General features: G+C 46.9%; 1 protein-coding gene across 3 annotated transcripts in view; it reads right to left on the bottom strand.

Moving 5' to 3' along the window:
• Positions 1 to 5764, bottom strand: part of SOX13 (SRY-box transcription factor 13) — a 45844-nt gene extending 40080 nt beyond the window's left edge. For all 3 annotated transcript variants that reach the window (XM_052653748.1, XM_052653749.1, XM_052653750.1), the window contains exon 1: positions 5674 to 5764. The gene's annotated coding sequence lies outside the window, so the exon portion shown is untranslated. The remainder of the gene's footprint in view (positions 1 to 5673) is intronic.
• Positions 5765 to 27473: the final 21709 nt, after the last annotated feature.

The raw sequence follows: 27473 nt of genomic DNA, 5'->3' as shown, positions 1-27473 counted from the left end.
TCCTAGAGCCGAACCGAAGGTCGCATCCACCCCATTTTACCCCTCTTAGGAGGGAACTACCATATCACCGCTGCCTAGAGAAAGTATTTGAATTTTTAGAAGGAAGAGTCACTCCTGATTAGAGAAGCTGGCGGAGGTGAATGTGGCGCTACTCAGCTGGTTTGTAACAAATCTCCTACCTGAATCATCCCAAGGAGCTGGAAGGTAGGCCAAGGAAAGGGCAGTCAAAACAGGGGTGAGCCAGGGCATGCTTTCCTGCTTGGAAGCGGGAGACAGGCAGAAGACAGGATATGTGAAAGCAACCTTCCGTGTGTCCTGGTCCCCTGAGTGGTGGCAAGCACCGTGACAGCCCTCCTGGCTAACATACCTGAGTTCCAGGAAGAGGACTAGCAGAGGGTGAGGATCGCGGCGAGTTCAGGCAGGAGTGAGCCCTCTTAAGCAAACACAGACACAAAAATAATTCCCATTCAAAGCACAATTTACTGTGGGCCTGGCCAGGCCTTCCCAGCACAGAGCCCTTTTCAAACACTCAGCTTCACCCCTGAATAAGGCTGGGGAAGGACGCGTGTGGGCACAGCTGCATTTGAATTCCCCTTTTTCCAGTTGCATCAGCTTCCTAGTGACCTACTCAGGGAGCTGCCCAATAAGGGCCAGACTCAAAGCACCCCCAGAGAGCAGAAAACCTGCATAGAATCAGGCGTTAGCCCTCAACAAGGACGGGGACACCTAGATCCTCTGGAGGAGCAGGCCTTGCTCAAATGAACACTTGTCTGACAATAGCAAACCCAGATCCTTACCGTTCATGGACCACCTACAGACTCAAACACATATGAGCCTCCCAAATTCTAACAGGGAAGTATTGCTGTCATCCCATTTCATAGATGGAGAAATGGAAGTTCAGAGATGTTATGTGATGAACAGCTCTCCTGGCTCTAAATCCTTCTTACTGTATATATCATGTTGCCCTGAGGCTGCTAATTATCACAGTAGAAAAATGTTCAAATGCTCAGGATGGGGCCCTCCCTACTAGGAGGAAAGATGGGAATAAGGATGTAGATGAAACCCAAGATACTTCCAAAGCCAAGGCAGCATTGGAAATTGTCAGCATTGCAGATCCCAGCATTCCTGATTACCAGATCTGAGCTGGAGGTGGAATGCGCTCTCAAAGCAAGAGCAGAGCATTGGGTTAGGCAATGGTGTGCTAATGAGACTCACTGGCTTTACCTCCAGAATGACCCCCACCAGGCTGCCTTATCCAAGTCACCTCAACTCAGAAGCAGTCTGCTAGCCAGCCTCTCTTCTTCAGTTCCTGCTCCCCTTCAAACTACTCTTTACTTAGTAACCAAAGTGATACCTTTTTTCCACATTTCCCCCCCCACTTGTAAAAGTAATTTGCGACCATTGCAGAAGGTTGGAAAAATTAACAGAAGATAAAGGAGAAAATAAAATTCACCCATACGTCTGGTGTCCAGAATTAACCTCTGCTATGTATGTGTGTGATGTACATACCATTATCTTTACAAAATTGGTACTAAAATATACAGTTTTGGATTTTTTTTATTATATACCTTTTTCAGGCTTACACTATACTTTTTAAACTATGCTCTCTGGTTTTGAGTACTTTTCTGGCATAGTGGACACATACACAGGGTACTATCGATACACTCAGAAAGGACACAAGAGTCTACAGAGGAGACACCGTCTTTCCTTCATCCCACTCCTCAGCCACCATTTCCCTCTCCTGGCGCAACTCTGATTACCAAGTAACCTTTTTCTATGTTCCAAATAATCTTTTAACATCATAAATCAGAATGTCACGCCTCTCCTGAAAACTCTTCAACGGCTTCAATGATGAGACCAGTTTGGGACCACGGCCCTGGTCCTGAGATGCAGGCTCCTCACCAGGCCCCGAGAGAACAGCCCCGGCCCTCCTGGCTTCTCTGGGCTCCCTCTCCAGCTGCACCGCTGCTGCAAACCCTGTTCTGGCTGCAGGGGTCTTTCTGTTGCTGCTCCCTCTGCCCGGAGTCCCCTTCCTTCAGGTCTTTGGGCAGCAAGCTCCCTCTCATCCTTTAGGCCTGGGATGAGCCAGTGTTTTCCCAGGTCAGCTTTCACTGGCCTCCCCACCTAGGACCTCCGCTGACGGTCCCCACACATACACTGTCTATCACATCACCGTGTTGTATTTCTGAACATCACATAGGATCTAATACTGTTTTGGCTACTTATTTCAAGATACTTATTGCCTCCCTCCAGAAAGAAGGCTCTCAGAAGGCAGGCACACTACCTGTCTTGTTCAACCCTGAAGCCTTGATGCCTAGCACAGGCCTGGCATACAATAGGAGCTCAACACATTTCTCTTAAAGGGATGAATGAGGAGACTAAAATGCTGGTTCTCATCATTGAGAGCCCACTTGCAGGATCTCCAAGGACCAACTTTCTGGCCATCTTCTCCCAGGACTGGGGAGGGGGTTAGGGGGTCAGAGAAAGAAGAGAGAGGAACCTGTTGCCCAAGGTAGGGTGGGTGGGCAGCAGCTGCCTTGCTCTTCCTGTTGCCCAGCTCCCCCTTACTTGTGCGGTGCATCTGCAGGGTCCAGAATCAGACAAGGAGCTTATGACAAACCCAGACTCCTAGTAACCACTCCAACTGCAAGTGGAAAATGGAAGGTGGAATCTTTGCCCCTTATTTATCCCAAATCCTACATCGAGTCTGCCCAGGCAGCTGGGATATTCCAAGTTCCCAAGTGAGCCCCAGCATCAGGCAACACAGATGGCATCTTGGGAGCAGAGCTCCCCCAGGAACAGCCTCAGCCCATCCCACTTGACTCTTCCCTGGGGCCTCAGACACCTGGGCTCCGCTCTCCAGAAATTCATCCGGCCCCAGAGACAGAAATGGGCATCCAATCCTGAGCCAGGAGCCCAGGCCAGAGCCCTCTCGGGGATGCTCCCTTCCTGGGGTCTGATTTCCACTGCCTCGAGCCAAGATTGATTTTTAAGAACGAGGAAAAGGAGGGAATAAAATGCCTTTCACAAAAATTGTGAAGGGAGGGAGGAGGGGAAGAGGAGAGGAAGGAGAAAAAGAAAGGAAAAAGCAAAAAGACTTCACAAGATACAAGGAGTGGTGTTCAATCACTATGTGTGTCGGACTCTTTGTGACCCCATGGACTGTAGCCCTTCAGGCTCCTCTGTCCATGGGATTTCCCAGGCAAGAATACTGGAGTGGGTTGCCATTTCCTTCTCCAGGGGATCTTTCCAGGACCTGATCCTGCATCTCCTGCACTGGCAGGCAAATTCTTTATCACTCAGCTGCTAGGGAAGCTCACACAAGGGAGGTGCTAAAATCAGAAAAGGGTGGAAAGAAGTGTGAGGTTTTTTTCCTTCCCAGAAATGGACAATAATTATAATTGATTAAATGAGCACAATCCCAGAATGCTCTTCTGAGCTCTGTACAAAGTCAGTTAAGTAATAATGGCAATAATAATGTCACATTTCTCCAGCACTTACTATGTGCTAGGCACTATTGTATGAGCTTCACTAAGACAGCCCCATGAAGTAGGTACTGTCCATATTAAACCTATTTTACAGATGAGCAAACAGATACAGGTTAAACTTCTCAAGATCATGTCTCCAGTAGCGGTACCTGGGATCCAACTCTACAGCCCTGTCTCTTAATCACTAAGCTAGGCCTTCAATGTTCCAACTACCCTCTTGGAGTTCATACCTTCCAAACCTGTATCCTTTACCTGGTCATTAGACCCCGGTTTCAAAGATGTGTGCATAACTCTGCCCATTTTGCATGGGGGGAAATCTGGAAACGTTAAGGGACTTGACCAAGCACACGCTGTCCATAGGTGGGGAATTATACCCCAGCATCTCCAGCCCCACTTCCCAAGGGAGCACAGTAGAAAGCAAGGTCTCTGGAAACTCCGCCCAGAGCAGCAGCATCTTCTCTGGCTGTCTTTCGCCAGATCCTTTTACCAGCGCCAAGGCGCCCTGCCCGGAAATTCCCACAGAGTCAAAGCAAACTTCCCAGGAAAACTCTCGGGCTTCCTCCTAGCCCCTGTCACGGAGGAGGCTGCCAAGAGCGCCGTTGGAGTCCTTGCAGCTGCCGTCGGCCCTCCAGGGCGGGAAGCCGCGGCTTGTGCGCTCGGGGTCCTCCCAGAAAGGTCTAGGGCTGAAGTTCAAAATTCACTTCCCGCCCAGGCCCCGCTCACGGCTCTGACCTGGACTCTCCGGCAACCCCCACGCGTCTTGCCCTCCCCAGCTCGGGTTAAGTAATGCGGCACCTCGAGCCCGAAGACCAGGCGGGCAGATGGGAGAGTCCCGCGGGCGATCCCCGCGCGTCTGGGGACTCGAGCAGCCGGCGCGCACACGTGCGTGTGTGAGTGTGTGTGCATGTGTGCGACTCGAAGCAGCCGGCGCGCACACGTGTGTGTGTCTGTTTACGTACAGAACGCGCGGGGTGGGAAAACAATGGCGAGCCGCTGGGAAGAGAGCGTCTAGACCCCCTTCCCACCCCCCGCCCCCAGGCACGATTTGCTTTTGCAGAGAAGTGGGGATGAAAAGATTCTCCTTCCACATGCAGAGGCGGGAGGTCGGGGGTGGTAAGAAGGCTAGGGTGGGAGGGGAAAGGGGGGTGAAACTGGAGCAGCCGGAGCAGAAAACAAACAGGGTGCAGCGCCCAGCTGGTCCGCTGGGAAACCTGGAAGGGTGAGAGAGGCTGCGTGGCCCGCCCCCCGCACCGAACAGAAGCGGGACAGGGGCAGATCCGCGCTGCGGGGCGGGCACCGGAGCCCCGAGCCGGGCGCTCGCTGGTCGCCCCGGCTTCCCGCTAGGAAATCCTCGAACTGGACGTACAAGTGAGAAAAACCCAGTGCCCCCGAGCAGTAAATGAGAAGCGGGGGGCGGTGCACCCCAAGCCCGGCTCGTGTGGTGCGCACAGACAGACACACAGCCACCCACGGCCTTCCCAGGCTTCCAGCCCTCTCCACCCCAGCCCAAGTCTGCCCGCGGGTATCCGCCAGTACCCGCCTAGTGCGGGGTAGGTGGGGACCCGTTCCTTTGTGGAAAACTTTGCCCAAGATGGAAACTCGCAGAGAAAAGACCCAGCGTGTGCTCAGAAACGTCGGGTCGCGAGTGTCAAAACTTCGGAGGGCGGGCGAGAGAGACGCGACGGCGCGCTCCGGGCACGGAGGGGCGCACTTACGGCTCAGCCGGGCGCCGGGCTCGCGGCTCGGCGCTCCCGCTCCTCCTCTGTCCAGGCCCTCGAGGCCGGCAGCCCGGGCTTCCCGTTCACATGCCCCCGCGGCGCGGCGGCCGGGAGCGCCGGGCCGGGGCGGCCGCGCTGGGAGGAGGCACGCCCCCCGCCGTCGGCCGGGCAGTCGGCCGGGACTCGCGGCCACCCTGGGTCCGCGCCCGGCCGCGCGCCGCCGTTGCGGGCGGAGAGCTCGGCTCCGGCCGGGCGGCGCCCTCGGCCGGGCCAGGCCGCTCCCCGCACTCTGCCCTCTGGCCCCGGCGCGCGGCCGGCTCCCGGCCTTCCGCGGTCCTGCGCTCGGACTCACGGGCTCCGGCGCCGGCCCGCGCGGCTCTCCCGCTCCGCGATCCGCGCCTCGGCTCGGTCCCCAGTCACGGCCTCTGAGGCTGATCGCGGCGCCCCAGGCTCAGACCCGGGCTCACCGCTGCCGGGCCGGGCTTCCAGGACCCGCACTTAACACAGTTCAGTTCCAAGCCGGGACTGGGAGCGGGGCGCTCGCTGCCGGTTGCTCGCTGCTGCGAGGCGACTCCACAGCCTCAGAGGAGAAAAAGGGAGGGAGACCGAGAGCGGGCTGGGTTGGAGGAGGGAGGAAGGGTGGGGAGATGGAGGAGGAGGGAGGGACAGAGAGTTCCCTCCTCCTCCCTGCGGCCAGGTCCCTCCAGGCAGCAACAGCTGGAAACCTCTGCTGCAAAGGGAAGAGCGAGGGCTCCCGGGCGGCGGACGCGGGTGGAGGTGGGTGACGGGGTGGAGAGAACAGAAGAAAGAGGTGGACGCCTCTCACTCTCACTGCCCAGGTATGAGGTCATTCCAGAGGATCTTCGCTCCTTAGAGCAAGACCCAAGAAGTTGTCGATCCAACTCCCAGCCTCCTAACCCCTCCAGACAGAGAATCTGGACTTAAAAACCCTGTTTCAGAACCTCCCTTAGGAGCATGATCCCACCTGCAGCTGGACGGCTTCCTAAGGTGGCAGACCACTCCCCAGCCCTGTCATTTTGCACTCTCTCAAGCCCTTTTATTTTTTCCCTGACCTGTTTGATACTGTGGGGGAGGGGAGGATGGATTCATTTGAATCAGTGTACTTATTAAATGCCTATGCCTGACCCAACTGAGTGCACGGGACACCAGGATGAATGAGAAAGTGCCCTGTCCTTTCTGGAGGAGACAGAGGAGTGAGCATATGATTACAGTGACGTGGAAAGGTCCTGAGACCAGCCAGGCACGTGGAGCATGGGGACCACCAAGAGTGCTAGGGCCTGGGACAGATCAGGCTTCCTGGGGGAGGTGCCATCTGAACTGGATCTTGGAAAGCAGAGCAGATTAAAGGTGTGGCGATCCTGGATCTGCAAATAACACTCACAGTGCAGGTGGCCAGGATCTCAGCTGATGGTCAGCCAGGCTCTAAGACTTTCTGAGGTTTTGGATATCATCATTCCTCACCACCTTCCTTGGCTAACTTATTCATCTTTTAGGTCTCAGCTCAGATATCTACTCTCCCAGAGCCTCTCTTGGTGGGCAATCTGGCTCAGAAAGCCCCCCACCCCCACCCCCGGCCCCCAGTCACAGATAGTATGGTGGCTGTTCATTTGTCTGACTCCCTTGTAAGCACTGCAGGGGCAGGAATGTGTCTCTCAGGCTCACTGTTAGACTCCTTGTGTTTAGCCAGGTCTTGGCAAAGAGCAGCCCTGTGATAAATATTCATTGATCAGTTGGTTGATGGAAAGGAATAGGAGGTCAGTGAGAAATTCTAAGCAGGCCTCTACTGAGATCAGTCCAACTGAAGACAGGGAGGCCAGCGGCCAGTGGCGGTAACCAGGGTAAAAATAATGTGGGCCTGAGCTAAGGTATGGGTGAGGAAAGTGGAAAGAAAGAAATGGGTGGAGTTGAGGAGGTGAGAAAAGTCAAAATTCATTCTTCAGGGACTGGCATTTGGAAGAAGCCATCCGTGGGTGAAGCCATTTCAGAGACTATGGAAACCTCTCAGGTGCCACCAAGCTTTTCCTCCTCCCAGCAAACATGCCAGGGCTTCCCACGTATCGGGGCGTCTTCTCTGGCTGCTGATCAGCTTCAGTGGGTAAGCTCATTATGGATTCCTCCTTGTAGGGATCCTCGGTTTTGGCAAATGAGATGGGAAGAAAGGAGAGCTTAGGAAGTGGGCTTTCCTCTCTCCAGTACCCCCACCCACTGTATCTCACTTCACTGGTGTCTACTCTTCCCCATCACCGACACTTGAATTGGGACCTTTATCGTATCTGCCTACTGCGTGTTAGGCATGGTACTTTTCACGTACACTATCTGTTTGTACCTCATGCCAGTTCTGTGAGGGTGGTATCACTATCCCCATTTAGGTAAGGAAAAGGAAGCTCAGGGTCATAGCTAGAAAGTGATGGGAGGAAGTAATGTGACTTTGAAGATTCTAGGACTTTCTGTGCCTACTGCACCATTTCCTGGCAATACCAGACTTACACATTTAACCCCATGTGACCATTCCCTCCTTAAAACACCCGCTTCAAGATGCCACCCTCTTCTGACCTCACTGGTTGCCCTTTCTCAGCCTCCTCTGTTTTCATTTCTTCCTCCACTGCTGTCTCCAGGTGAGAGACATCCCGTTTTCCTTTCTCTTTACTTTCTCTCCCTAGATGAAATTTTAACTGTTTCCATGACTTTAAATACCAATGAGGTACTGATGATTCTCCCAATTTTTTTATTTAAATCTCTAGGACTACCTAATATACTTTGGATTCATGTATTCAACCACATGCTTGTCATTTCTACCCAAGAACTCACAGACATCCTAAACTTAACATGTTCAAAATTGAGCCTTTAACCACTGCCCTAAGACTGTTTATACCCTGGACCATCTTTCCTATCTCAGTAAATGGTACCCACCACTTACTCAGTGGCTTGAACCTAACACTTAGGAGTCATCTTTGATTGCCTCAGTCTGATCTAATCTGATTAGTGGGTACTGTTGATCTGTCTCCAAAAGCATATCCCAATCTATCTACTTCTTTATCTCCACTGTCCCCACCCTGGCCCAGGCCACTGAGGTAGTCTCTCAGCTAGACTACCACAAACTTACTGCTTCTGAGAACTGAGAAACTGAGAATTCTTATAGGCCACATAACTTATATAAGGCTACTTGCAATGACATGGCTTTAATATTTGTTCCAGAAATTTCTTGCCCAGGAAGATAAGACTGCAAACCAGTAAATAACTTCATTATTTGCTTCAGGAGCTTGCTAAAAATCAATTTATCTGAACAATAGACTGCTCAGACAGCCTCCTTCTCAGGACAATGGTTTGTTTAACCTGGCAAACCACTAGCTTATCAAACAATTGTTTATTTTTAAAGACTCTCCCCTTGCTGTGTGCTCCAATCCTGAACTGTTATCTTGCAAAATTTGCCCAATCCCAGTCAGATCTCCTTGTTAAAGGATCAGTCTTAAACCAGACCTCAAACCCTATAAATATCTCTTTACCTGGAAAGTGCCTCCCCAAACTGTCCTTCCCAGAGTGGCACCTTTTCATTCTCTGGTCTCTACACAAGTGTCCCTTCCCCCATCTTTCCTCCTCCCCCACCTACGATCATCTCCTACCCCAGTCTCCCACCTTTATTCCTTTAGACCCCATTTGCCTCCTTCATATCACAGGTGATGCTTATTTTATTAGTTTTCTGTTTTCTTGTGCTTTTCTGTCTACCCTTAGACTGTAGGCTCTGTGAGAAAAGAAACTTGTCCACTGTACTTTCCATTTAATTTCCAGAGCCTATAGGAGATGCTTAAAAAATATTTGCTGAAGGAGTATAAATATTCCTTATTTATAGAGAAGTCATAAAAGGATTAGATTCACAGATTGGTGTGAATTACTTTCCTCACTGTTATAGGAGCAGGGCCTGGGGAGAAGCTCCAGGAGAGGAAGTGAGCTGAGAGCACACGGAAAGCCCTGTCTCACTGCTTTGCCTGAAGCCCTTCCTGCTTCTGGCAGACCACCAGGACCTCCCGAGCGCCACTTTCTCTGTGAAGCCTAGAGGAGGGAGCTTGTGTCTTGGGCCAGGTCAGGGTAGGCCCAGGCTAGCAGAGCTAGTTTGGGCATCAGCTCTTCCTCCCGCTGACCAAGGAAATGCTTTTCTCAATCCCTATAGTGAGACACTGGAGTCAGGAGTAAGTCAGGAGTGCCCCCGTGGTGCATGGGAGGGCCATAGCAGGCACTCCCTTCCGGCTGTCACTGGTGGGCCTCTACTTGGTTCTATCTGAGTTCTTCCAGAGAGTCATCCTCGGTCTTAATTGCTATGAAAGCTAATCAAGAAGATAACAAGTGGATTCACAGAATGTTTCATTTGCCTATCAGAATCTGAGAATATAAGGTCTGGAAGGAATCAGCCTTCTAGAACCATCTCCTCCAGCTCCTCTCTAAAAAAGGAGAGGTATCTTGCTCAACTCTGGTACCTTATATGCATAATCTCCTCTAATCTCTCAACAGCTCTGTGAAGACGGGGACAGTTCCATTTTACAGATGAGGAAAATGATACTCAGAGAGGGGAAGGGAAGCTTCCGAGACCACATAGTGAAGGGGCAAGCGGTGACATTTGAATCCCGGTTTCTGGCCCTCAAATCCATGCTTTTTCCTCTATAACCACCCTGCTCCACTTCTCATGGGGTCCTCAGACTCCGAACTATATAGAGTATTATTTAACAGCCTAGATTCTAGCTTAGACCCCAGAAGTAGAAACAACTCTTTGCTTCTATGTGAAAGTCAACCTCCTGTCACCCATGAAAGGATAGACCCATATCACTCTCAGCCCATCACTATCACTTGACCTACGTGCCTACGCACACAAAGACAGTGACCCCGCTCAGTGCATGTGCTCTTGAGTGTGCTAATGCTATGACTTGGGTCCATTTTATACACAAACACACGCACACATACACTCGTGCGTGCTTCTAAAACTTCTTGGCTCCATTCTTCACATGTGTAGCTACTGTGGGGACTCAGGCAGGGGGAAGAGAGCTGGCGTAGGCATTCTCACCTCCCGAGCTAGCACACATTCTCTCTGTAAGTCTAATCACTAGTAATCCTAAAAGTTGGGGATAAAACCAAGCCGCATGTCTCACTGGTCGACTGGAATGGGTGCACTGCCAAGACAGCCACCTCCCTCTGAGCGGGCACTTGCCAGACACACAAGCGCACAAACATGCACACGCGGCACGTATGCGCAACGGCTGCTTTTCTTCTTTTCTCTTTCTGTTCTTTCCTATCCCTTCCCATAGAGGGGGGTCACTGGGGCCCACCTCAAAAGGCACTTGATTGAGGGACAGAGGTGAAGAGGGTGTTTGCTTTCTAGAAGCCGGGATGATTCAGAAAAGCCCAGGGTATCCTTCTCCCTGCATCCCCACCCCCGCCACCTGGCTTGCCCTGCCCCACCCCCACCACCTAACTTTTTTTCCCCTGCTCTTTCCTGTCTTGAGGAGACCTAGATCCTCATCCTGGGAGGGACTGGCAACAATTAACAAAGGCACCATGGAGTAAAGACAATTAACAATCCAGAAAAGAGGGGAAAGAGAGGCTTTGTTCTGGTCTCCATGGCAACGGCGGGGGGCAGGGGGAGGGGGAGGAGGAGGAGAAGGGCTATCCAGAGAGGCTGAGACTTTCACTTTCCTTTCATCCCTCCCCTCTCCCGCCTCCTTGGGTTTCTGCCAGGGAGACTGAGGGGCTTTGGAAAGGAACAGGGCTGGGACGGGCCATCTTGGCAGGCCAGAGATCTGATGGGAGTGACTGAGGCTCATGCCCCAGCTGAGGACTCGCTGAGGAGCCGAGGCCAGAGCCACAGCCTTGGGCCTGAGGCAAAGGCATCCTCCCTTCCTCTGCCTTCTCTGAAGGGCTTATCTTGTGCTAAGAACAGTACCCGAAGTCTCTGCCCCAGCTCGTGGCCAAGAAGAGCTTGGATGGCCTGCGCTTCCTTCTTCATCAGAACGCAGTGGGAAGTGGGGGTGAGGGGCAGGACCCGCTGCCACAACTTGCAGGGCTCACTGCAAAATGACACGTGGTGCCTTTGTTTCAAATGATTAAGAATTCAAGATGGTGACAGCAGAGCGGTCAGTCAAGCCCAGGGCCCTTCTGAGCGCAAGGCCCTGCACAGACGCACAAGCTGAAGGCCCAGGAGGCTGTCCCTGTCAGAAGGCTGCCCTGGGGCCTGGGCGCCGGCCTGCTCTTTGCCTGTGTGTGCCTGCGTGTGGGAGACGGAGAGAACACTTGGGAGCAAGTCTTTCCTTCCTGAACTTCTATTTCCTCAACTATTAACAAGGAAATTGAATTAGGTGATCTGTGGGTCAGGGCTTCCTCCTCTCCAGGAGGAGGATGTTCTAGTCTTTTCTCGCTGCACGCAGTCCTGAGCTCCACCTCAGAGAGAAACCAAGAGCAGAACATTCATTCCTAAGAGTGAGGTGTCCAGTGCCCGGCTCTCCCTGGCTTTCCTGCTTGGAAAAGGCAGAGGAGAAAGACTTACAAACGCCAAAACCTGGCCGGCGAACATGCTGTGGGTTTGCAGAGAATTAGAAGGCATCGTCGATCTCGCAAGGTGTTTGTAGCCAGAGCAGAAATGTCTTGGCAGGAGAAGCCAGGCGCACCAGCCCGGCCTCGTGGGTGGGCCTCTCTCTTGGCCACCGGACAGGGGCTGCCAAGACGTTTCTTGCCCCCAGCTGCTCTAAAGTCATGAGAGAAAATGGGTCAGACTGCAGAGGCTTATCCTTCTGGGACTCAGCTTTACTGCCCTGTGGCTCCAAGAGAAATGAAGAATATTAATCAGAAATTAAAAAAAAAAAAAATCAGCTCCATCAAAGGCCCCAAACTAGGCAAAAGGTTGAAGAATCTGCTCTCTGCTTGTATCTCTCTGTCTAGAGGGTATCCTCCCAGGAACAACTTGTAGGGATGCTGTTATGGGCCCTTCTCCCAAATTCATATATCCTAACCCCTAATACTTCAGAATGTGACTATGTTTGGAGATATGGTCTTTACAGAGGCAATTAAATTAAAATGGAGTAATTAGGGTGAGCTCGAATCCAACAGAACTGTAGTCTTTATCAGAAGGGAACATTTGCCTGCGGACACACATGGAGGAGAGACACGAGGAGAAGATGGGCGTCCCCAGCCAGGGAGAGCGGGCCAGGGTGGATTCTTCCTTTGCACCCTCAAAAGGAGCCCACCCTGCCAACGCTGTGATCGTGGACCTCTAAGCTCTGCTGTTTAAGCCACCCAGTTTGTGGCACTTTGTTAGAGCAACTCTAGCAAATTTCTCCAGATGCTGTATAATGCTGCGGATGCTAATTTCTCTGTTGGGAGGTCTGCACAACCTTGAGACTGCCTGGACTCAGAAGAATGAGTCTGCATGAGGGGAAGGGTTTTGCCCTTGCAGTGCAGCCTTATTTTAACGTGAAACAAAATTGATCTATTACTCTCTTCCCTCAGAGCCTAGTCTTTTAAATTTTTTATTTCTTTTGGTATTGGTTTAACGCGTTTTATTGGTTTAATCCCTTTAGTCTTTTAATTGTGTGAGTTTAATGATTTTACTTATCTCAGTCATTTTTTAATCCCGGTTTTTCTTTCTTCTAGCTATTTTATACTATGTCTTTTATCTCATCTTCGAGATCTTTTGGTATTATATTTTTATTTTCCATCTGTTATTTCTAACCCTTTGCCTTATCGTGCCTTTGTTCCATCTTTTAATTTCTTTTTAGCTTATTTTTTTATTTTTAGTTCATATTGTCACTTGCCTGCTGCCTTTTTTTTTAACTACTTTTTATTTCTTCTTAGTTTACTTTATCTTTCTGTTGACTGTTGTATTATCTTCCCTATTTTACTGTTTTTGATTCTCTCAGCTTATTTAATGCCGGATCTGAAAACATAGCCCCCAGGGAGAGCTGGGAGGCTAACCCAGCCCCCAAGCTGAGGCTGGAGGCTCTGCCTCCTTGAGCTGATCCCTCCCAGCAACTCCCAGAAGATGTCCCATTTGCTCCAACACTGGCCCCTCCCATCTATAAGAATTAATCTGTGTAATATAGAAGAACTTGGGGTAAAACCCTCCCAGGAACACATCAAGTTTGCTTATAGTAATAGCACATTAAAGCTGCTGGGAGAGCCTAATTTTCTCCTATCATAGGCTGTCGGACTGCTCCATGCACGCTGTGTCATCCAACACTTGACATCACTAGATGTTAGACCAGAGTTATAAAAAAACCACATTGTTTATAAAGATGGCAATGCTGGGTAGGAAATGTTGCTTTGTGAAGGAATTCCAGCATACTTCCTCATGTTTAAACTTGACAAGAAATCAAGTATTTTGGATCCTTGCAACAACAGTCCTTGGGAAGAGGCACAGTGGAGGGTCTTCTGAATACTTACATCCTAGCTGCCTCTCATTCATTCATGTATTTGATAAATATTGAGAACCTACTATGTGCATGAATTGTGCTAGGCAATGATGGCAAAGTGAAGAGCTAGGCTCCTTGTTGTCAAAAGTTTATAATCTAATAAAAAGATCTTTATCTATGACTAATCTGATTTGCCCTCCTTCCATGCAAGATTGCAGAAGGTTTTTGTGACAGAGATTGCTAGTTGTCCCACAACATCTGTTTTCCTCTTCTAGAGTAATACAAGTTTTAGCGGAAAAACTGACTACCAATCAAACAATTGCACTTCCTAGCCTCTCTTGCAGCTAAACATGGCCATGTGCCTAGGTTCTGCCCTATAGGACGTAAGAAGTGATAACACAACTTCCTGGTTCTGCCCTGTAAGACCTACACAAAGTATTAATAATACATGAAACTCCCTGGTCATGTTTTTAACAAGAAAGGATGTATTCTGTCCATTCTTTCTCCCTTTTCCTGGCTAGAATGTGTACATGGTGGCAGGAACTGTATTAGGTATTTCAGGCCATGACTTGGGGCATGAAGAAAGGATACTCTGATACTAGTTTTGAGCAATTACAGGAGACACTAATAAACTGATATGTCAGGTAAGCCACGGTGACACTGGCCTTTGTTATAGCAGCTGAATCAGTTCTCTTTAGCGTGTACATCTCCCCCCAGACTTTCCCTTCTTCTGCGGTGAGCCTGGAATGATGTTCTTCCGAGCAGTTTCCGAGAAGAGTTAGACATATTCCTGCTGGGTTGCTCGTGTAGGGAAGAAAGAGAGCCCTCCCTTGTCACCAGGCGCGTGAAGGTGGACGAGCTGCCGCATTTCATGACTGTGCAAGCGTCCTGGCTGCATCTTCTTCTCTTGAATCTGGACAAGTAAGCTAGGTCTTAGCTCTCATTCCCATTTTTAAACTCTTTTCCATGACAAAATGATTTATGCAAACAGAAGAACCTATTCTGTTAAAAACAATCTTTGATCAGAGGAATCTACACTAATGACTATACTGATCCCACCCCTCCAACCAGCAGTGTGAATCCTCTCCAGATTTTCTACTGTTGGCTTAGAAGTCCAAGTTGGCCCTTAAAATGTTTACTTTCATGCTCCCGAGTCACATTTTCAGTTACTTCCTCAGCTGTTGGAACTCCCTGCCATCAGTCCAGCCCCTCTGCAGACAGAGGCTGCTGTGAAAGCCTGCAGATCCTTCCACCACTGAAAATTCACTAGACTCCTGACACTGTGAATTTAGTCTTGCTTCCACTCAATCAGATGACAGTAACCCCTTATCCGTAACAAGATGCCATAGACGGGGTGGCCTAAACAACAGAAATTCACTTCTCACAGTTTTGGAGACTGGAAGTTCAAGATCTAGGTGCCAGATGATTGGAGTCCTGCTGATGAAAACTCTCTCCCTGGCTTGAAAGCTGTTGAATACTTCTTCTATCTGGACTTGGTGAAGAGAGAGAATCCTCATTTCTCTTCTTGTAAGAACACTAATTCCCATCAAGGGGGCCCTACCCTCATGATCTCATCGATTCTAGACCTAATTACCTTCCAAAGGTCTCCTATCAAGATGCCATCACACTGAGCAGTTAGGGCTTCATCTTGGATTGGGGGAAGACACATTCAGTCCATAATACCTCTCATGCCCATTCCCGTCTATCTTCAGCCCTTACAATAAACAAATTGAGTCATAATTCTGCATAATTCTAAACCAACAAAAGATAATAGTTACATCCTTCCAAAACATTCCTTGAAGTTGCCTCCTGATAGGTCGTTCTGTATAGATTAGTATCTAAGGTAGCTCTCCGAACACAGAGCTGGACAGGGTTCTCAGTAAAAACTCCTACTATTTTTTTCCCCTTCCAGTATTATTGAGATACAATTGACTTACAGCCCTTATAAATTTAAGATGTACAGCATGATAATTTGGCTTACATACGTCATGAAATGATTGCCACAAAGTTTAGTGAACATCCAACATCTCGTTTAGGTACAAAATTAAAGAAACAGAAAAAAATACATATTTTTTCTTGTGATGAGAACTTTTAGGGTTTACTCTTAATAATTTCGTATGCAACACACAGCAATGCCGGTTGCATTTATCATGCTGTACATTACATCCGTCATATCTATTGATCTTACAAGTGAAACTTCATACCTTTTGACTACCTTCATTCAATTCTCCCTCCAGCCACCCCTGCCTTTGTGTGTGTGTGTGTGCTTAGTAGCTTAGTTGTATCCAACTCTTGAGACCCCTGTAGACTGTAGCCCACCAGGCTCCTCTGTCCATGGGATTCTCCAGGCAAGAACTCTGGAATGGGTTGCCATTTCCTTCTCCAGGGGATCTTCCTGACCCAGGGATTGAACCTAGCTAGGTCTCCTGCATTGCAGGCAGACTCTTTACCGACAAGCTACAAGGGAAGCCTTGGTAACCACAAATCTGACCTCTTTTTGTATGAATTTGCTTACTTTAAAAAAATTTTTTATTGGAGTATAGTTGGTTTACAATGTTGTTGTAGTTTCAGATGTACAGCAAAGTACTCATTTACATACATCAACTCTATTTTTAGATCATTTTTTCATATAGGCTGTTAAAGAATATTTGGTCAAGTTCCCTGTGCTATGATACCTCCGTCCATGGGATGTTTTAGGCAAGAATACTGGAGTGGGTTGCCATTTTCTCCTCCAGGGGATCGTTCTGACCCAGGGATGGAACATGCAGATTCTGGGTCTCCTGCACTGCAGGCAGATTCTTTACTAGTGAGCCATCAAGGAAGTTCCTGTACAGCAGGTTCTTATTAGTTTTCTATTTTATATATAGTAGTGTGCATATGCAGAGAAGGCAACAGCACCCCACTCCAGTACTCCTGCCTGGAAAATCCCCTGGGTGGAGGAGCCTGGCGGGCTGCAGTCCATGGGGTCACTGAGAGTCGCACACGACTGAGCGACTTCACTCTCACTTTTCACTTTCATGCACTGGAGAAGGTAATGGCAACCCACTCCAGCGTTCTTGCCTGGTGAATCCCAGGAACGGCAGAGCCTGGTGGGCTGCCATGTATGGGTGGGCTGCCATGTATGGGTTGCACAGAGTCAGACACGACTGAAGCAACTTAGCAGCAGCAGCAGTGTGCGTATGTGCGTGCATGGACACTTCATTCGTGTCCAACTCTTTGCGACCCTGTGGACTATAGCCCATCTGGCTCCTCTGTCCATGAGATTCTCCAGGCAAGGATGCTGGAGTGGGTTGCCATGCCCTCCTCCAGGGGATTTTCCCGACCCAGGGATCAAACCTATATCTCCCAAATCTCGTGCACTGGCAGGTGGGTTCTTTACCACTAGTGCCGCCTGGGAAGCCCAGTAATGTACATAGGTCAATCTCTCAGTTTATCCTCTGCCCCTGCATTTTTTTTTTAAGTTTAATTGACCTTCAGTACTATGTTAGTTGCTGTGACATAACATAGTGATTTAGCATTTCCATCCATCTCAAAATGACCACCGCAATAAGTCTAGTCATGATATGCCACTATGCAGAGATAGGGTGTAGGTATGTAACAGACTCCCCGCACTGAGCCTAGCAATCTACGTGCATGTGTGTGATTACGTTAAGTTGCTGATCTCCTAAATTCAAATGCATTTCAACAAATCTGCATTTTTACTCTTCCCATACTCATCACATTTAATGTTTTTGACATCATTTTTTTTATCTTTTTATATTCTGCATCCCTTAACTACTTATTGCTGACTTGACTGCTTTTGTCTTTTAACCTTCCTATTAGCTTTACACATGGCTGTTTTACTCCATTTACTATATATTAGCCTTTACCAACGAGATGTCCCATTTGTAATTTTCATGTTTCTTGACCACTCCCTTCTGGCCTGCAGAATTTCTGCTAAAAAGTCACCTGAGAGTCACCCTTGTATGTAACTTGTTGCTTTGCTCTTGCCACATTTAATATTCTCTTTTATTTATTTATTTTTCCATTTTAATTATGGTCTGTCTTGGTGTGGTCCTCTGATCCTGTTTGAGACACTGTGTGTCTTCCTGGACCTGGATATCTGTTTCTTTTCCCGAATTAGGGAAGTTTTCAGCTATTATGTCTTCAAATATGCTCTCCGAGTCTTCCTCTCTCTCTTCTCTTTCTGGGATCCTTGCAATGCGAATATTAGTTTGCATGATGTTGTTCCAGAGCTGTCTTAAACTCTCCTCATTTCTTTTTATTTTCTTTTTTGTCTTCAGCTTCAATGATCTCCACTACTCTGTCTTCCAGCTTGCTGATCTGTTCCTCTGTATCATTTAATCTACTGTTGATTCCTTCTAGTGTATTTAAAAAAAAATATCTGTTTGTTTATTTGCTTGGTTGCATCGGGTCTTAGCTGTGGCACGCAGGATGAGCTCAGTAGTTGAGGTGCAGGCTTAGATGCCCTCTGGCATGTGGGATTTTAGTTCCCAGACCAGGGATGGAACCTATGTCCCTCGCATTAGAAGGCAGACTCTTAAGCATGGGACCACCAGGGAAATCTTGTATTTTTAATTTCAGTTGCTGTATTCTTCATCTCTGTTTGGTTCTTTTTATATTTTCTGTTAAAAACTTCTAACTTCTCATTCTGTTCATCTTCATCCATTCTCTCCCAAGTTCTTTGAACATCTTTGTGATCATTGCCTCGAACTCTCTATTGAGTAGATTGCTATTTCCACTACACTTAGCTCTTCTTCTGGGGTTTTATCTTGTTCTTTCATTTGGAAAATATTCCTCTGTCACCTCTAATTTGCTATTTTTATTTCTGTGTATCTGGTAGGTTGGTTACATTTCTCAGCCTTGGAGAAATGGCCTTTTGAAGATCCTATATGCCTCAGCGGCACTTTCCCTTATGGTCACCAGAGCTGTATGTCCTACGGGTACCCCGTGTTTGTGCTGCACAGGTCTTCCTGTGGTGTCTGGCTGACTACTACGGGCCGTTTGATAAGCACGGCTGGACCCCGGTCTTGTTGGTTGCCAGGCCCTTTTTGTGCAGAGCCTGCAGGCCACTGTTTGGCAGGGCCAGGTCACGGGGCTGTTAGCTGCAGAGCCTTGAAGGACCCTGGGGCTGGTGCTGGACCACTGGTGCATAGAGCTGGGCTCTGTGGTGGAAGGTTGTGAGTGCTGAGGGTCCTGGATCTAGTGTCAATCTGCTGGTAGGCAGGGCCAGTTGCTGACCTGGCTGACTGTAGGGTCTGGGGTGTTGACCTGCTGGTGACAGTGAGTGGGGCTGGACCCTAGGGCAGCTGGCTGAGGGTCCAAGGTGTCTGTCCTGCTGGTGAGTGGGGCTGGAGTCTAGGGGGTCCTGGAGTTGGTGCTGGCCTGCTTGTGGGTGGGCTGCATCCTGGTTTGGGAAGCTGCAGAGCTGTCATAGTCCTAGGGCTGGGTTTCTGCTGCTGGTGGGTAGAGCCAGGGTCCATGTGATCCCAGGGCTGGTGGCTTTCCACTGAAGAGTGAGGCTGGGTCTTGGGGTCTCTGCTGTAGGACCTTAGGGATCCCAGGACTAGTGCCAGTGAACTGGTATTTGGGGCTGGGCCCTGGCCCCTCTAGGGCCCTCTCAGTGCTGCTACAGGCTCAGGGGGTCTTAAGGGATTAGGTCTGTTGGTAGGTGGGGCTGTGAGTCTGCCCAGGTATTTGGATGGCCTAAAACATCCCGGTACTGGGGCCCATAGGGTGGTGGGCAGGGCTGAGTCCCTGCCCTAGTAGGCTAGAGGGAGGATTACAAAGTGGTGCTTATAAGAGCCAATGTCCTCATGGTGGAATGAACTCCCCCGAATGGCTATCGCCAGTGTCTTTGTCCTCAGGTTGAGCTCCAGTTTCCTCCTGCCTCTCCAGGAGGCTTTGCAAGATCAGCAGGTGCTTCTGATCAGTTCCCTTCAATCACTGCTTCTGCCCTGGGTCCCAGAGCAGGTGAGATTTTGTGTGTGGCTTTTAAGAGTGAAGTTTTCATTTTCCACAGTTCCCTGGCTCTCCCTCCAAATGAGTCCTATTCACTTCCAATGCCAAACAGTCTGGGGGCTCATCCTCCTGGTGCAGGAAACCCCAAGACTGGGGAGCCTGATGTGGGGCTCAGATCACTCACTCCTCAGGGAGAATCTCTGCCATTGTGACCATCCTCCTGTATGTGACCCTGGGGTGAGGGTCTTGATGATACCTCATCTCTGCCCTCCTACCCATCATGCTGTAGTTTTTCTTTTTCTCTTTAGTTGCAGAAACTGTTTTCTGCTAGTCTTCCAGTTCTTCTCAACAATAGTTCCTCTGAAAATAGTGGTAATTTTGGTGTGCCCCGTGGGAGGAGGTGAGCTCAAGTTCTTTCTATGCCACCATCTTGGCCCTAAACTCCTATTATGTTTTATTTTAGGATGTAATAGTATAATATCTATAAAGAGGAGATTTATAAAATAATTTCATTTCTAAGAATTAGGTTTTATGTGGAAAATAAGACAAAAGTGAATTGGCCATTTCATCCTCAATGTCACTAAGTTTCCAAACCCTTAAAATTGTAGTCAGTCTGTGAGGGTATCTGTGGGAGTAAGTCTCCAAGATGGATTCCCAATGATCCCCATCTCTAGGCCTGCATGCCCTTGTCCTATTGTAATCCCTTTCCAATGAGTGTGAGCTGAGCAGGACTTAGTGACTCATTTCTGACAGACAGATTAAGGAAGAAGTGACAACATATAATTTGGAGATCATGTCATAACAGATTGGCATTTGGGTCATTTACTCTGAGAGAAGTCACTTGTCATGTCAAGCAGCATTTTGGAAAGGCCCATGTGGTGAGGAACCACACCTCTTGCGGCAGGCATGTGAAGGGATTTAGAAGCCAACCCTTCAGCCCAGTCAAGTCTTCAGAGACTACAGCTCCGGCTGATAACTTCTGAAGAGATCTCCTAAGAGAATCTGAGTCAGAATCACTCAGCTAAGCACACCTCAGTTCAGTTCAGTTCAGTCATGTCCGACTCTTTGCGACCCCATGAATCGCAGCACACCAGGCCTCCCTGTCCATCACCAACTCCCGGAGTTCACTCAGACTCACGTCCATCGAGTCCGTGATGCCACCCAGCCATCTCATCCTTGGTCATCCCCTTCTCCTCCTGCCCCCAATCCCTCCCAGCATCAGAGTCTTTTCCAATGAGTCAACTCTTCGCATGAGGGGGCCAAAGTACTGGAGCTTCAGCTTTAGCATCATTCCTTCCAAAGAAATCCCAGGGTTGATCTCCTTCAGAATGGACTGGTTGGATCTCCTTGCAGTCCAAGGGACTCTCAAGAGTCTTCTCCAACACCACAGTTCAAAAGCATCAATTCTTTGGCCCTCAGCCTTCTTCACAGTCCAACTCTCACATCCATACATGACCACAGGAAAAACCATAGCCTTGACTAGACGGACCTTAGTCGGCAAAGTAATGTCTCTGCTTTTGAATATGCTATCTAGGTTGCTCATAACTTTTCTTCCAAGGAGTAAGCGTCTTTTAATTTCATGGCTGCAGTCACCATCTGCAGTGATTTTGGAGCCAAAAAAATAAAATCTGACACTGTTTCTACTGTTTCCCCATCTATTTCCCATGAAGTGATGGGACCAGATGCCATGACCTTCGTTTTCTGAATGTTGAGCTTTAAGCCAACTTTTTCGCTCTCCTCTTTCACTTTCATCAAGAGGCTTTTTAGCTCCTCTTCACTTTCTGCCATAAGGGTGGTGTCATCTGCATATCTGAGGTGATTGATATTTCTCCCGGCAATCTTGATTCCAGCTTGTGTTTCTTCCTGCACAGCGTTTCTCATGATGTACTCTTCATATAAGTTAAATAAGCAGGGTGACAATATACAGCCTTGACGTACTCCTTTTCCTATCTGCAACCAGTCTGTTGTTCCATGTCCAGTTCTAACTGTTGTTTCCTGACCTGCATACAGATTTCTCAAGAGGCAGGTTAGGTGGTCTGGTATTCCCATCTCTTTCAGAATTTTCCACAGTTTATTGTGATCCACACAGTCAAAGGCTTTGGCATAGTCAATAAAGCAGAAATAGATGTTTTTCTGGAACTCTCTTGCTTTTTCCATGATCCAGCGGATGTTGGCAATTTGATCTCTGGTTCCTCTGCCTTTTCTAAAATCAGCTTGAACATCAGGAAGTTCATGGTTCACGTATTGCTGAAGCCTGGCTTGGAGAATTTTGAGCATTACTTTACTAGCATGTGAGATGAGTGCAATTGTGCGGTAGTTTGAGCATTCTTTGGCATTTCCTTTCTTTGGGATTGGAATGCAAACTGACCTTTTCCAGTCCTGTGGCCACTGCTGAGTTTTCCAAATTTGCTGGCATAATGAGTGCAGCACTTTCACAGCATCATCTTTCAGGATCTGAAGCACACCTGGATCCCTAAAATTCAGAAACTGTGTGAGGTAACACTGTTTATTATTTTGAGATGCAAAGTTTGGGGGTGATTTTTTTATGCAGCAGTATGTATGGAGATAATATATAAGATGTCAATACTAGTAAGATAATGCCACAGCTTCTACATATATTTACCGTCTCTGGAGGGGATCAGCCACCTGCAAAAAAGGAAGTCAGAATATAAACGAGAATCTGAGAGAATATTTATCCCCTGGAAAGCATAATTGAGTCATCTGATTCAATCATGATTGAATACATAATTTTTATTCTCCCAAGCTTCCTGTCATGACTAGTCACAAAATTAGCTAATTAATTGATGACTGCTTATTGAGATTTGCATTGCTTTCTACTTGCCTTATTTAAAACAAATATTTAGTAGATTCACAAAACTTCTTCTGAAGCAAAGAAGAGTTATTTTGCCTGGTGAATCCATTTAGTCTTGCCTGGGCTTCCAGTTGGCTGGGCGCTAAGGGGTCCTGTGGACTAGAGACTTAACTCCAAGGGTCATAGCAAAACATCTAAAGTTCATTACCAGGACTATGATGCCACAGGAAGGGAATGTGGAAGGTGCATATCGGACCCTAAACAGAATCCGTACCATGGATGGGCTCTTTGAGGATATAAATCAGTGGCGGTATTAGGAGAAGCCTTGCTATAAGAGATAGAGAGAAAGCTATGCAACTTGACAGTGAATCTACAACATGGGAGTGGCTCACGAGAACAACTTATTGACGTGAAAGAATCGGACAGATCCATGGCAGAGCTCCTGAGGCCTCTGGATAGGAGGCCCAGGATGAAAGCCCTTATTCATTTGACTCCACCTCTTCTCTTTCTCTAACTCCCTTTTATACCTTTCTTAAAATAAACTCAATTACATATATTTGTTCAGTCGCTCAGTCATGCCCACCTATTTGTGACCCCATGGACTGCAGCACACCAGGCTTCCCTGTCCTTCACCATCTCCAAGAGCTTGATCAAACTCATGTCCATTGAGTTGGTGATGCCATCCAACCATCTCGTCCTCAGTTATCCCCTTCTCCTCCTGCCTTCGTGTCTTGTCTGAAGTCTTTACTGACCAACCCCAACCTCCACCCTTGTCTTCATATAAGCCATCCGTGTCACCCTGAGAACACCTCTGTTACAGCATTTGGCACTGTATTGTAATTGTCTGATTACTTGTTATCCCCATCATTAGCCTGGGAGATTTTTGAACCTAGAGACGAACTTATTCAACTTTGTTCTTAGAACAGAACAATCTCTGACTCATAGTACAAGATCAACAAATATATTTCACATGAATAAGATATTTGATTTTTACTTACAAGGAGTGATATGTTTATTTTTAAATTTTATTTCTTTATTTATGGCTCCACAGGGTCTTTGTTGCTGCCTGTGGGCTTTCTCTAGTTGTGCAAAGCAAGGGCTACTCTCTAGTTGCAGTACAGAGGCTTCTCATTACAGTGGCGTCTGTTGTTGCAGAGCATGGGTTCTAGGCACACCGGCTCAGTAGTTGTGGTGTGTGGGCTTAGTTGCCCCTTAGCATGTGGAATCTTCCAGGACCAGGGATCAAACCTGTGTCCTTTGCTTTGGGAGGCAGATTCCTAACCACTAGGCCACCAGGGAAGTCCTGAATAAGAATATATTCATGGGGATCTCCCTGGTGGTCCAGTGGTTGAGACTTAACCGTCCAGTGCAGGAGGCATGGGTTCAATCCCTGGTTGAAGAACTAGGGTCCCACATGCCTTGCAGCCAAAAACTAAAGCCATATTGCAATAAATGCAATAAGGCTTAAAATGTGTAAAAAGAATGTATTAATGAAGGCATGAATAAGCAAATGAATAAATGAGTTGGCCTTGGAAGAAAACTAAGTGGCCTGAGGAAAATTACTGCCCCCTCAGATTTCTGTTCACCAGTAAAATTGAAGGGGCTGGACAAGTTTATGACTAAAATCCCTTTCCATTCAGACATCTTATGACTGAAGATGGGAGTGGGAACTTATGCCATTCTATGACCTTCAAAAAGCAATGCTGGGAAGAAAATAATAAAGATAAGAGTTGAAATTAGTGAAATAAGAAACAGACCAACAATAAAGAAAATCAATGAAAGCAAAGCCTGATTCTTTGAAAAGATCAATATAATTGATAAACTCCTAGCTAGATTAAAAAAAAAAAAGAGGAAAGACACAACACTTGAAAAAAAGGGAAGACACACAAAAATATCAACATCAGGATGAAAGGGAGGGCTCATCATTTCAAATTCTATAGATATTAAAAGGATAAAAGGGAGTATTATTAACATTAATTGTTATTATTATTAATAACAATTATTAACTTTTTAGAATAAATTTGGCAAGTTACATAAAATGAACAAATTACTTGAAATACACATTAGGAAAACTGGCCCAAGAAGATATAGAAAATCCGAGTAGCCCTCTATTAAAGACTTGAGTTCATAATTTTTTAAGAAACTGACAAAATTCTATCAGTTATTTAAGGGTGAAATAATACTAATAATGCATTAATTGTTTCAGAAAACAGAGGGAAAAGAAACATTTCCCAACTCATTTTATGAGTCCAGAATTACCCTGATGCCACAATAAAAGATATTACAAGGAAAGAAAACTGCAGAGTAATATCCCTTGAACACAGACACAAAGCCTTAACAAAGTTTTTGCAAATAGAACCCAGCAATATAAAAAAGGATAACACACAGGACCAAGTGGGATAGTCCAGGTGTACAAGGCATAAAAAGTGTAAAAGAAAAAATAAAACTGACTTTATTCACAATTAAAATGATATGTGTGTAGAAAACTAATGGATTTACCAAAAATTGTTAGAACTAATAAGTCAATTGATCAGAGTTGCAGAATACAAGATCAGAATACAACATAAGTCATATTTCTATATACTTGTAACAAACTATTGGAATATAAAATGAAAAGATACCACTTACAGTAGCATCAACAAACACGTAACACCTAGAGATCAGTTTAATGAAAGTTGTCTAAGACATTTACATGGAAAACTGCAAAACATTGCTGAGAGAAGTTAAAGATCGAAATGAAGAGATACACAATTGTCATGGATGGGGAGACTCAATATTGTAAGAACATTAATGCTCCCCAGATCAACCTATAGATTCTATGCAATCCCAATCAAAATCACTGCTATGGACTGAACGTGTCCCCCCCCCCTCCAAATTCATGTGTTGAAACCCTAAACCCAGTGTGATTGCATTAGGAGGTGACACCTTTGGGAGGTGATTAGGTCATGAGGGCAGAGCCATCACAAAAGGGTTTAGTGCCCCTATAAGAAATTCCCAGAGTGAACCCTTGCCCCTTCTGCTATGTCAGGATACAATGGGAAGATGGCATCTGTGAACCAGGAAGCAGGCTCTCACCAGACACTGAATCTGCTAGTCTGCTGATCTTGGACTGAGAAATAAATTTCTGTTGTTTAAGCCTATGGTATTCTGTTACAGCAGGCCAAGGGAGTAAGATAACCATCTAGTAATTTTTGCAGAAATTGACACGCTTATTCTGAAATTTACATGGAGGGACTTCCCTGGTGGTCCAGGGGTTAAGAATCACCTGCCAATGTTGGGGACACAAGTTCAATCCCTTCTCTGGGAAGATTCCACATGTTGTGGCGCAACTAAAACCATGAACCACAACTACTGAGGACGGGGTGCCCTAGAATCTGCAAGAGTAGCCACTGCAGTGAGATGCCCACACACTGCAGTGAAGAGTAGCCTCTGCTTGCCCCAACCAGAGAAAGCCGGAGTGCAGCAACAGAGACCCCTCATGGCCCAAAATAAGGAAATAAAAATTTTGAACATCAACAATAAGATGAGAACCTGACTTTAAAATTTACGTAGAAATTCAAAGGACCTGGAATATTCAAAACTATCTTGAAAAAGAAGAGCAAAGTAGGATGTATTACTTGACTTCAAGACATACTCTAAAGCCGTAGTGATGGAGTCAGTGTGGTATTGGTGTAAAGACGGACACATAGTCCATAAATAGATCGACACATACTTCCTCAATTGATTTTGACAAAAGGGCCACAGTAATTTAAAGAGGAAAGGGTATCTTTTCAAGAAATGAAGCTAGACCAACTTTCTATTGTGTTAGTAGCTCAGTCATATCCAGCTCTTTACAACCCCACGTATGGACTGTAGCCCACCAGGCTCCTCTGTCCATGAAATTCTCCAGGTTCCATTTCCTGCTCTGGGGGAACTTCCCGACCCAGGAATCAAACTCTGGTCTCCTGCATCACAGGCAAATGGTTTACTGTCTGAGTCACCAGGGAAGCCCAGAACAACTGTATGCTGCTACTAAGTTGCTTCAGTCGTGTCCAACTCTGTGCAACCCCATAGACAGCAGCCCACCAGGCTCCCCCGTCCCTGGGATTCTCAAGGCAAGAACACTGGAGTGGGTTGCCATTTCCCATTCCAATGCATGAAAGTGAAGAGTGAAAGTGAAGTCACTCAGTTGTGTCTGACTCTTAGCGACCCCATGGACTGCAGCCCACCAAGCTCCTCCGTCCATGGGATTTTCCAGGCAAGAGTACTGGAGTGGAGTGCCATTGCCTTCTCCGGAACAACTGTATAGTCTCATGGAAAAAAATATACCTTGACCACAACCTGATAACACATACAAAAATAAACTAGAATAGATCCTAGATCTAAACATTAAAGGGATAATAATAAAAATTCTAAAATAAAACATAAAAGAAAATCTTTGTGACCTTAGAGTTATTAAAGATTTCTAAGAACATAAAAAAAAAAAGAGTAAATTTGACTCCACTGAAATTAGAAACCTCTGCTTTTCCAAGGACACTTTTAGAACACAAACAAGGAAGTCACAGGCCAAAAAAGGAAGTAAATGCTATTGAAAAAAGTATTTATACATATATACATATACATATATCTGACATATATGTACATATATATACATATATCTGACAAAGGTCTTGTATTCAGAATATGTAAAGAATTTATGTTTCAATAAGAAGGCAAACAACCCAATTTTTAAAAAATGAACGAAATATTTGAACAATCACTTCACCGAGGAAAATCTGTGAATGGCCAAGAAGGCATATTCAACATCATTAGTCATCAAGGAAATGAAAATGAAAATTGCAATGAGATTTTATTATACTCCTATGGGAATGACTAAAAGAAAAAAGATGAACAATGCACTATGCGCAAGGATGCAGAAGAACTGGAACACTCATATTGTTGATGGGTACATAGAATGCTATCGCCTCTTTGGAAAAGATTTTGACAATTTCTCATAAAATTAACATACACTCACCATGTGACCCTGCTGGATGTATACCCAAGTCACTACTAGATAAATACCCAAGAGAAATGAAAATATATACCCACAAAGACTTTTATACTAACG

This window comes from Budorcas taxicolor, chromosome 16 (genome assembly GCF_023091745.1).
Source record: "Budorcas taxicolor isolate Tak-1 chromosome 16, Takin1.1, whole genome shotgun sequence".
NCBI classification, from domain to species: domain Eukaryota; kingdom Metazoa; phylum Chordata; class Mammalia; order Artiodactyla; family Bovidae; genus Budorcas; species Budorcas taxicolor.
This window is presented reverse-complemented; position numbering and strand designations above follow the sequence as displayed.